At 52.3% G+C, this 9036-nt stretch overlaps 1 protein-coding gene across 1 annotated transcript in view; it reads right to left on the reverse strand.

The window, feature by feature from the left end:
• Positions 1–9036, reverse strand: part of LLGL2 (LLGL scribble cell polarity complex component 2) — a gene marked incomplete in the record, with an annotated part of 32424 nt that overhangs the window by 18530 nt on the left and 4858 nt on the right.

The following is a 9036-nucleotide window of genomic DNA, read 5'->3' on the forward strand; positions in this document are numbered from 1 at the left end:
CAGCAGGAAAGAGGAGTACAGGCCCTTTCAGGATCCTGCCAGACACCTGGGCCCCACCTTCCACCCATTTCTGAGCCTGTTCTGGGCCACAAGGCTGTCCCTGTAGTTCCCTGTCCCAGACATCAAGCCGGCCATTTGACACTCTCCAGGAACTCTGCCTGGGCACTTCTGGTTCAAGTATTCCAGGCAACCCAACCGTCCCAGCCTTCCTGTGGGGGTTGCGGTTACTTATGGGAGGTGAAAGGGGAGGGGGCTGGTATAGTGGAGACGCTGGTCCCTTAGGACACCACAGAGACCTTGCCTGACTGACTGAGACAGGACTTAGACCCACTTACAGGTGGGCAGATCGGGCAAGGGCTCAAAAGCAAGTCACTGTTTTTTCTCTATGGTCTGGTTCTTGTACAACATACACCCCTTTTACATGTCTCTAAAGAATGTAGGGGTGTGGTGGTTAAGGGCACTGGGTTCTCACATGGCTGACTGTGGTTCAAGTCCTAGACCTGGCAGCTTGCTTTCTCACTTTCCTTCTCTCTCTCTTTTGCTCTGTCCCTCTTTGGTCAAATTAAAAATACGTAAATAAATATGGTTAAATAAAATAATTACTTTTTAAAAGAAAAGAGTGTATGGCCCCTTACTAATAATGCAGGAGATAGGATACTGAGCACATAGGCAGGGCAGATACCCAAGATGGAGTCTCAGTGGCTAAGTCGTCACAGCCGGAAGCAGGCTGCATTGAGACTCACAGTAGCTGTAGCTGAGGGCAACAGTATCTACTCAGTTACTGTGTTCTAACAAGAACCACACAGAGAACAGGGTAAGGAATCACTCAGACTACCATGTAACCATTTTCGAAAGCCCACTTCCTTATCAGAGAGCCAGTCCTTTGCTCCAACTGGGAGATAAAAACCCCCGGCCTCCAGCTCTTCTTCGCCAGCCCATTCAGGCCCCTTCCACAATAAATTCCCCTTTACTCTCCTATGTCTACGCCTCTAATTCTTTCTTTCTTTTTTAATAATTTATTTATTTATTTTAATTTGACTAGAGAGGACTAGAACAAGAGCGAGAGGGACAGAGCGAGAGAACGAGCGAGGAACGTGAGACAGCAAGCCGACAGGCCCAGGATTCGAGCTGTGGTCGGCCATGTAGGAGCCCAGGGCCCTTAACCACCACGCCACATGCGGCCCCTACGTCTCTGATTGATGAGCACAGGCCAAGTGCCAGCGTGGGGGTTGGGTCTGATCACCCAGCACTCCCGCGTCAGGGGCTGGCCACGGCGTCCCTAACCCCGTGTCTGCTCGATCTCAAGGCCTTGTCACTGAGCGCTCCTCAACCACCTTCCCAGAGTATTTCAGACATGTGTGTCTTGTTCATTTCTTACTACACCAGTAATACATACATGCGGAGAAAACTTTGAAAGTACAAGGGAGTTTGGGGGTTTTCATTTATTTTTTATTTGAACAGACAGAAAGAGAGAAAGAGAAAGGGAAAACAAGAAAGCTAGCTGCCAGGTCTGCGACTCGAACCATAGTTGGCCATGTGGGAATTCAGGACCTTTAACCACCACGCCACCTGCCGGCCCCCTTTATTTTTTTTTTTTTAAGGGAGGACCAGCAGATGGCATAGTGGTTATGTTGCTGGACTCTCACATGGCTGAACGCAGTTCGAGTCTTAGACTTTGTGGTTTAAAAATCATGCGGGATGTGTGTGTGCATGCCCAAAATTCTGGGAGGAGAACGGAGAAGGGATTGTGGCATGGTCATCCTCCCTGGGAAGTGATTTCTCACTTTCCCTCTCACTGTCTCTGTCTCTCTCTCTCCGGAGTTTACATGTGTCCTAAGGCAAAAATCTCTCAAAAAACAAAACAAAACAAAAAAACAAAAACAAAGAAAAGAAAAGAGCAACAGGGCCAGCTGGGGGCATGGTGGTTAAGGCAGCTGGACACTACATGGTCAGCTGTGTCATTCGAGCTCTGGACTCTGCTGCTTGAGAAATACACCAGGCATGTGTGCCCAGAACCCTGAAAGGAGGGAAGAGATGGAGGATTGGGGCACCCCTCTTCTAGAGAGCGTGCATGCTCTATGGCAAATCACAAAAGAAAAGAAGAGGTACCCATACCCCCACAGCCCTTATCAGCAGCTCAGTGTGTGCCCTTGAGGCTTTTCTGCAGATGCACGCGTGTGGGTCTGTGCTAGAACACACAGCTGGAACCAGGCTCACACCACAGGGACGTGTGTGCACGTTTGTGTGTGTATATAGCTCTGTACCTTCTTTTTCCACTGACCGTTCAGGTGTGAGGCCAGCAGGCAGCGTGATGGTTGACGCACTAGACTTACACATGGCCAACCACGGTTTGAATCCTGTACCTGGTGTCTTGTTTTTTCACTTTCTTGCTCTCTCTCTCTCTCTCTCTCGCTCTCTCTCTGTGTGTGTGTCTCTCTCTGGTGAGCACATGTGCCCTGTAGCAAAATTTTAAAATTATAATAATGATAAATAAAATGAATCATTCTTTGGAAGAAAAACCAAAAACTCTTCAGTTGTTAGGCCAGCTGTGTCCTGGTGGTTAAGGCAGCTGAGTCCTATAGAGCTGAAACCACAAGGCCAGCCACGTTCGATCTAGCTGCTCCAACTACCGTGCCACTGTCAGGCCTTAAATTTTAAAATTAAAGAAAATTAGTTGTTAAAGTTCTAAAATGATTTTTTGGTGTGTTTGTGGAATTTCTGCCATGGGGAGCTTGCGCTTGCCAGAGACAGTGAGAGTGAAGGTAAGAAATCACCCCCTGGGGGATGGCCAGTCCACAGTTCCTTCTCCTCCATTCTCCTCCTGGGATTTTGGGCACGCACGCACACGCGCCTGGCAAGATTTTCAAGCCACCAGGTAAAAAAGAGCGGTAGGTCATGTGGGAATCCAGCACCATAACCACCACCTAATGGCCTTCTCAAATGATTTTTTTAAGGTTTATTTATTTCTCTCCATAAGCAAGAAAGAGAAAGGTGGAGGCAGTATCCTCAGCCGGGTCTCAATACCAGGACCTGACCTCAGCCTTCAGCAGCTCTGAGCCATGCAGATGGGTGCTGGCCCACTCAGGGAGGTCTCTGCACTAGAACAGGGGACCTTCCCATGTGGGGCTGCCTTGTAAAGCACTGTGGTTTACCACCGCCACCACCTGGCCCCTGCTAACTCTGGAATGGCTGAAGAGCGTTTCCTAATGGGGGCCCTAACTCCCGGAACCTCTTACGGAATGCTTACTTTGTTTTCAGAGCTGTCGCTCTTGCTGACTGTACTGACGACCGTTTTTAGACTCCTGTCTTTACCTGAAACTCTGCCTATCCTGACGCAGGTGTCCCAGGAAAGGAGTTCTAGGTTTAAAAGGCATGGTGTAAACAATATAGATTTAAATGGACAAACCATCTTCAAGCCCTTTGATTCTTTACTGTCTCTTAGCCGGCTACCCCAGTCCAACCCCACCTCCCACCCCGGGGGAGCGGCCTTTGCAGAACTCAATGAGAACAGAGTACAATGCCCAGCAGTGGCTGGAGAGACTTTGGGGTTGTCTGCCCTACAGAGAAAGCTTGCACCAATAAGGCAGCCTCGTTTAGGCCCAGGGCACCCCTCCTGGCTTTTCTTTGCAGCCCTGTCAGGCCTCAAAGCACCAGAAAGTGCCAAGTGCTTGGAGACAGCTGGCACGACAGCTCAGCAAACTCTGTTGCAGCCTTCCTCCCTGCCTGTCTAACCCAGTGGTTCACGGATGGTGGCTCACTCTGGGGTCAGGCCAGGAAGAAATGTTCCAGTGAGTACCTATTTTGGGAACATCTAGAGCCCAAAGTATGGGGGGCCCTCGGCCTGGCTCTTTGCCCTGTGAAGGGCCATACCTGGTTGGGACAGCTGGAAGGCAGCAGGGACCTAGCAGGAGCCCCAGACCAGCCCAGGTCCCCTGCTCAGCTATGTAAAAAATGCAGAGCCTGGAAAAGCCCAGGGTAGATAGCTGAGTGTCTGGAATGTAAACAGTTCCCAAGAAAAGGAGGACAGGGAATGAACCAGCTCCCTTGGGGGCCCTGCTAGGCCTCAGCCAGGCCCAGGTTGCTGTGGCCTCAGGAAGTCGGTGGACAGTAGCATTTCCCATCACCAGCAGCAGCAGGCCCCACACCCTGAGCTGCCTGAACAGCAGCCTCGGGCCTCGGTGGCTACTGAGCACCTGCACTGTGGCTAGTGCCACCAAGAAGCTCAATTATGGGACCAGCAGTTAGCGTAATGGCTATGTCGCTGGACTCCCATGTAGTCGTCCGCGGTTTGAGTCCTGGATCCGGTGGCTTAAGCGCACGCTGAACGCATGTGCGTGCGTGCCCAAAATCCCAGGAGGAGAATGGAGGAGCAATTAAAGACTCGATGTTTAATGTAATAACTGAAAACCTTTCAGGGACCAGCAGTTGGCGTAATGGCTATGTCGCTGGACTCCCATGTAGTCGTCCGCGGTTTGAGTCCTGGATCCGGTGGCTTAAGCGCACGCTGAACGCATGTGCGTGCGTGCCCAAAATCCCAGGAGGAGAATGGAGGAGCAATTAAAGACTCGATGTTTAATGTAATAACTGAAAACCTTTCAGGGACCAGCAGTTGGCGTAATGGCTATGTCGCTGGACTCCCATGTAGTCGTCCGCGGTTTGAGTCCTGGATCCGGTGGCTTAAGCGCACGCTGAACGCATGTGCGTGCGTGCCCAAAATCCCAGGAGGAGAATGGAGGAGCAATTAAAGACTCGATGTTTAATGTAATAACTGAAAACCTTTCAGGGACCAGCAGTTGGCGTAATGGCTATGTCGCTGGACTCCCATGTAGTCGTCCGCGGTTTGAGTCCTGGATCCGGTGGCTTAAGCGCACGCTGAACGCATGTGCGTGCGTGCCCAAAATCCCAGGAGGAGAATGGAGGAGCAATTAAAGACTCGATGTTTAATGTAATAACTGAAAACCTTTCAGGGACCAGCAGTTGGCGTAATGGCTATGTCGCTGGACTCCCATGTAGTCGTCCGCGGTTTGAGTCCTGGATCCGGTGGCTTAAGCGCACGCTGAACGCATGTGCGTGCGTGCCCAAAATCCCAGGAGGAGAATGGAGGAGAAGGGATTGCAGTGTGGCCATCCCCCCCGGGGGGTGATTTCTCGCTTTCTGTATCTGTCTCACTCTGTCTATCTGGCGAGTGCACATACCCTATAGCAAAAACCTCTCCAAAAAAAAATTAAAAAAAAAAAAAGCTTAATTATTCATTTTATTTAATTTCAATTAAAGACTCGATGTTTAATGTAATAATTGAAAAACTTTCAGGGACCAGCAGTTGGCGTAATGGCTATGTCACTGGACTCTCACGTAGTTGACCGCAGTTCAAGTCCTGGACCGGTGGCTTAAACTCATGCCAGGCATGTGTGCATGCGTGCCCCAGATCGCAAGAGGAGAATGGAGGAGAAGGGAAAGCAACGTGGCCATCCCCCCTGGGGGGGGGATTTCTCACTTTCTGTCTCTCTGGTGAGTGCACACGCCCTATAGCAAAAAAACTTTCAAAAAAAAAAAAAAAAAACCAACCAACCAACCAACCAAAAATCTTTCATACATGTTTGAAACAAAAGTAGGCAGACCAAGCCCCAGGATTCCTCTTTGAGCTGTAAATCTTTCAAACACTAAATGCAGATCAAGGGGTTTTTGCTTTTGTTTTTTTGTTTTTTTTTTTTTTCTTTTTGGAGAGGTTTTTGCTATAGGGCAGAAAGACAGAGACAGAGAGACAGAAAGTGAGAAATCAACCCCCGGGGCGGATGGCCACGCTGCAATCCCTTCTCCTCCATTTACTTCTCGGGATTTTGGGCACGCACCCACATGTGGCCAGCGTGAGTTTTAAGCCACCGGGTCTAGGACGCGAACTGTGGTCAACTATGTGGGAATCCAGCGACATAGCCATTACGCCAACTGATGGTTCCCCAGACTCAGTCTTTGAAAAAAAAAAACCTCACTACGAATTCATATTAGCTATGTGTTGAAATAGTATAAGGAATATATTATTATAATGAATTTCACTTGTTTAAAGCCATTTAATTGCCAGAGGCAGGGTGAGCATGTCAGAGAGACAGAGAGGAGGCGAGGGAGAAAGCGCCCTTCCAGGAGGCCAGGCCACGCTGCAACCCCTGCTCTTCTATGCCTCCACCCAGCCGGGCTGGGACACCCACGCACACGTGCCTGGTGCGCCGCTCAAGCTGCTGGGGCTGGTTCGCACCTCAGGCGGCCATGTGAAATCTGGCTCCCTGAACCACTAGGCTAAGGTGCCAGCCCTTGTTTAAAACTTTTTAGAAGCCAACTTTTGGAAAACTTACTCCTATTGGAACCAGGCGCTGTCCTAGACAGCTCTGGTGGGGCCCAGCAGGATGGTGGGAGAGGAAGCACTTGGCAGCTTCTGTTGGGCCCTCGGGCCACAGCGACTGCCGACTCACAGCAGTTCCAAGGCCTCGCCGGAGCCTCTCCTGCCCTGGCCAGTCTCTGCTCTAACCCGGAGAAAGACAAAGAGGCCTGGCCTGGCCTCCCATTAACACGTAGGTCCTCACTTCCTCAGGGTCTTGGGGACACCAGGCCACCTCTACACCTTAGTTTCAAAAGGACCCCGACAGAATGTAAGCGGTGAATACCATCCTGCTACTTAAGAGGCACCTGGCCAGGGGGCCAGCAGGTGGCGTGGTGGTTAAGAGCACTGGACTCCCAAATGGCCGACAGCAGTTCGAGTCCTGAACCTGGCGGCTTTCTTTCTCTCTTTCTCTAACATTCTTACTCTATTCTTCTCTAATCGAATTAAAGTAAAATAAATAAAGTTAAATACAATGATTCTTAAAATTTAAAAAAGCCACCAGCCGCTTGGCCTCTCAGGCTCCTCTCACTGCGGATAAATGGACAATGTGAATGACCAACCGCTGTGGACAGGACGTCCTGAGAGGGCCTCCTCGAGAGGTCCAGCTTCCCTCTGCGCTTGCCTTCCTTGCACCCTTTGGGCATTTTCAAGCTGAACCTCTGGTGGGTCCCAGGCACCCTGGTGACCACAGTAGGGGCACTGAAGCCACAGTGACATCAGGACAGGGCTCTGTGGCTCCCAGGGGTTTCCCCAAGTGGGGCGAGGGCAGAAGCACTGCTTTGACATGCAAATAGACCCACAAATCCTGAGGGAGGCAGCTGCACCAGGAGGCAAATGGGGGGGCAGGCAGCCTGTTATGAGAGGCAGAGGGTTTTTGCAGGGAATGGAGAGGGAAGGGTTTGGACTTGGGATAAGACCCCCCCCACACACACACACACACAGTGATCCAGGGAACATGTGGAACTAGAAATGCAGGGCCCAGAAAAACCAGAGGAGGCACTAGGTCTGGATGCCCCCCCAAGTCTTGATAGCTTTAAGACTCAGCTCCCCACTGGAGCCCACCCAGGTGGTGCCCCTCCCATTTAGGGTTTCGGATCAGATCCCTGGAAGAGGACAAGCACAGAGGAGGCACCACTTGGCACAGGAGGGTACACGCTTAGTTCAGTGTCCCGTCGGGTGTGGGTCTGCAATCCCAAGGCCACGTGGCCCAACCCCAGCCTGGGACCCCAGCAATCTTCAGCTTGGGAGTTTGACCAAAGCCTCCCCAACCTCCAGAGTTCAGCATCCAGCCTACTGGGCCCTGGCCCCGCCCCACCCTGCTACCTGTCTCAGGTAACCTCGGCCAAGGGAGGAGAACAATGAACCCTTTGACAGAGAATGGGGAAAGGCGAGCAGACGTCTGTAGGAGCCGCCAGACTGCAACAGGAGCCTGGCTTGTGGGAGAGAAAGCAGCGGCTCCCTGCAGCTGCCCACAGCTCCCCATAGCTCCCCATGGCTCCCCACGGCTCCAGGCCAGGGGCCGGTAGGTAAGGGAGTGAGCAGAGGCAGGCAGAGATGGGGGCTTCGTTTCAACCTGCCCTCACAGGAAGAGCCACCTGGGACAAGGAGCCCAGGAGTCCCTGGTACCTGTGGGGGCAGGAAGGAGGGGATGGCAGGACAAAGCCCTGGAGGCTGCCCAGGGCCACATGGGAAACGCCTGGCTAGCTGGCTGGGTGGCTCTGCCGATACTGGGTGTGGTCAGCTCAGATTCCTGGCAGTGGCAGCAACCTGGCCCTCCCTGTGTGGCTGTCACCTGACACCCCAGCTCAGCTAGGCAAGAGCCAAGACAAAACAAGCTGGGGGTTGGAGGGAAGGGTGGGCAGGGGCAGGAAGGGCCCACGCAGGTACCCCTTGGCAAGGCTGGCTCGGATGTGCTCAGATGTGCTCAGGCTTCACCAGGAAGCAAGAGGTTTCCAAGAGAGGGGTTTTACCTTGACAGGTCACTCCCCACCCTCGGTCACTTCCTCCTAAGGTCCCACAGTCCCTGTGCTGGAACTACAGGCTGCCCGTCTAAAGGGCTCCTCAGAGCACTGCTCCTAACACATGGCTGTTCCACAGGTCAAGAAACTGAGGCTTGAGACCAGCAGTTGGCGTAATAGCTATGTCACTGGACTCCCATGTAGTTGACTGCGGTTCGTGTCTCGGACCTGGTGGCTTAAAACTCACGCCGGGTGCGTGTGCGTGCGTGCCCAAGATCCAGAGAGGAGAATGGAGAAGGGATTGCGGCGTGACCATCCCCCCTGGGGGGTGATTTCTCGCTTTCTATCTCTCTGTCTCTCTCTCTCTCTCTGTCTGGCGAGCACACGTGCCCTATAGCAAAAACCTCTCTCCCGCCAATAAAAAAGAAACTGAGGCTCAGAGGGTGAGGTCGCCACCCTGAGGCCACACTCATCAGCGCCCTTTAGGAGACTCCGCTGGGCGCCTGGAGGCCTTTTTCCTCATCTGCAGATAAGAACACGCCCCTCTCAGCTGGGGTGGGGTGGAGCTGACCACGTGTTAACTCACTCAGCCCTCGGCCTGTCTGGGGCTCAGGGCACACCACCCCAAAATACACTTCGGGCATATACTGGGCTGATTATTCTGAGAAACTTGTGGTCACCCTTCTTGGGGGCCACTCTCTCTCTTTC

The sequence above is a fragment of the Tupaia chinensis genome, unplaced genomic scaffold (assembly GCF_000334495.1).
Source record: "Tupaia chinensis unplaced genomic scaffold, TupChi_1.0 Scaffold000159_1, whole genome shotgun sequence".
In the NCBI taxonomy this organism is placed as follows: domain Eukaryota; kingdom Metazoa; phylum Chordata; class Mammalia; order Scandentia; family Tupaiidae; genus Tupaia; species Tupaia belangeri.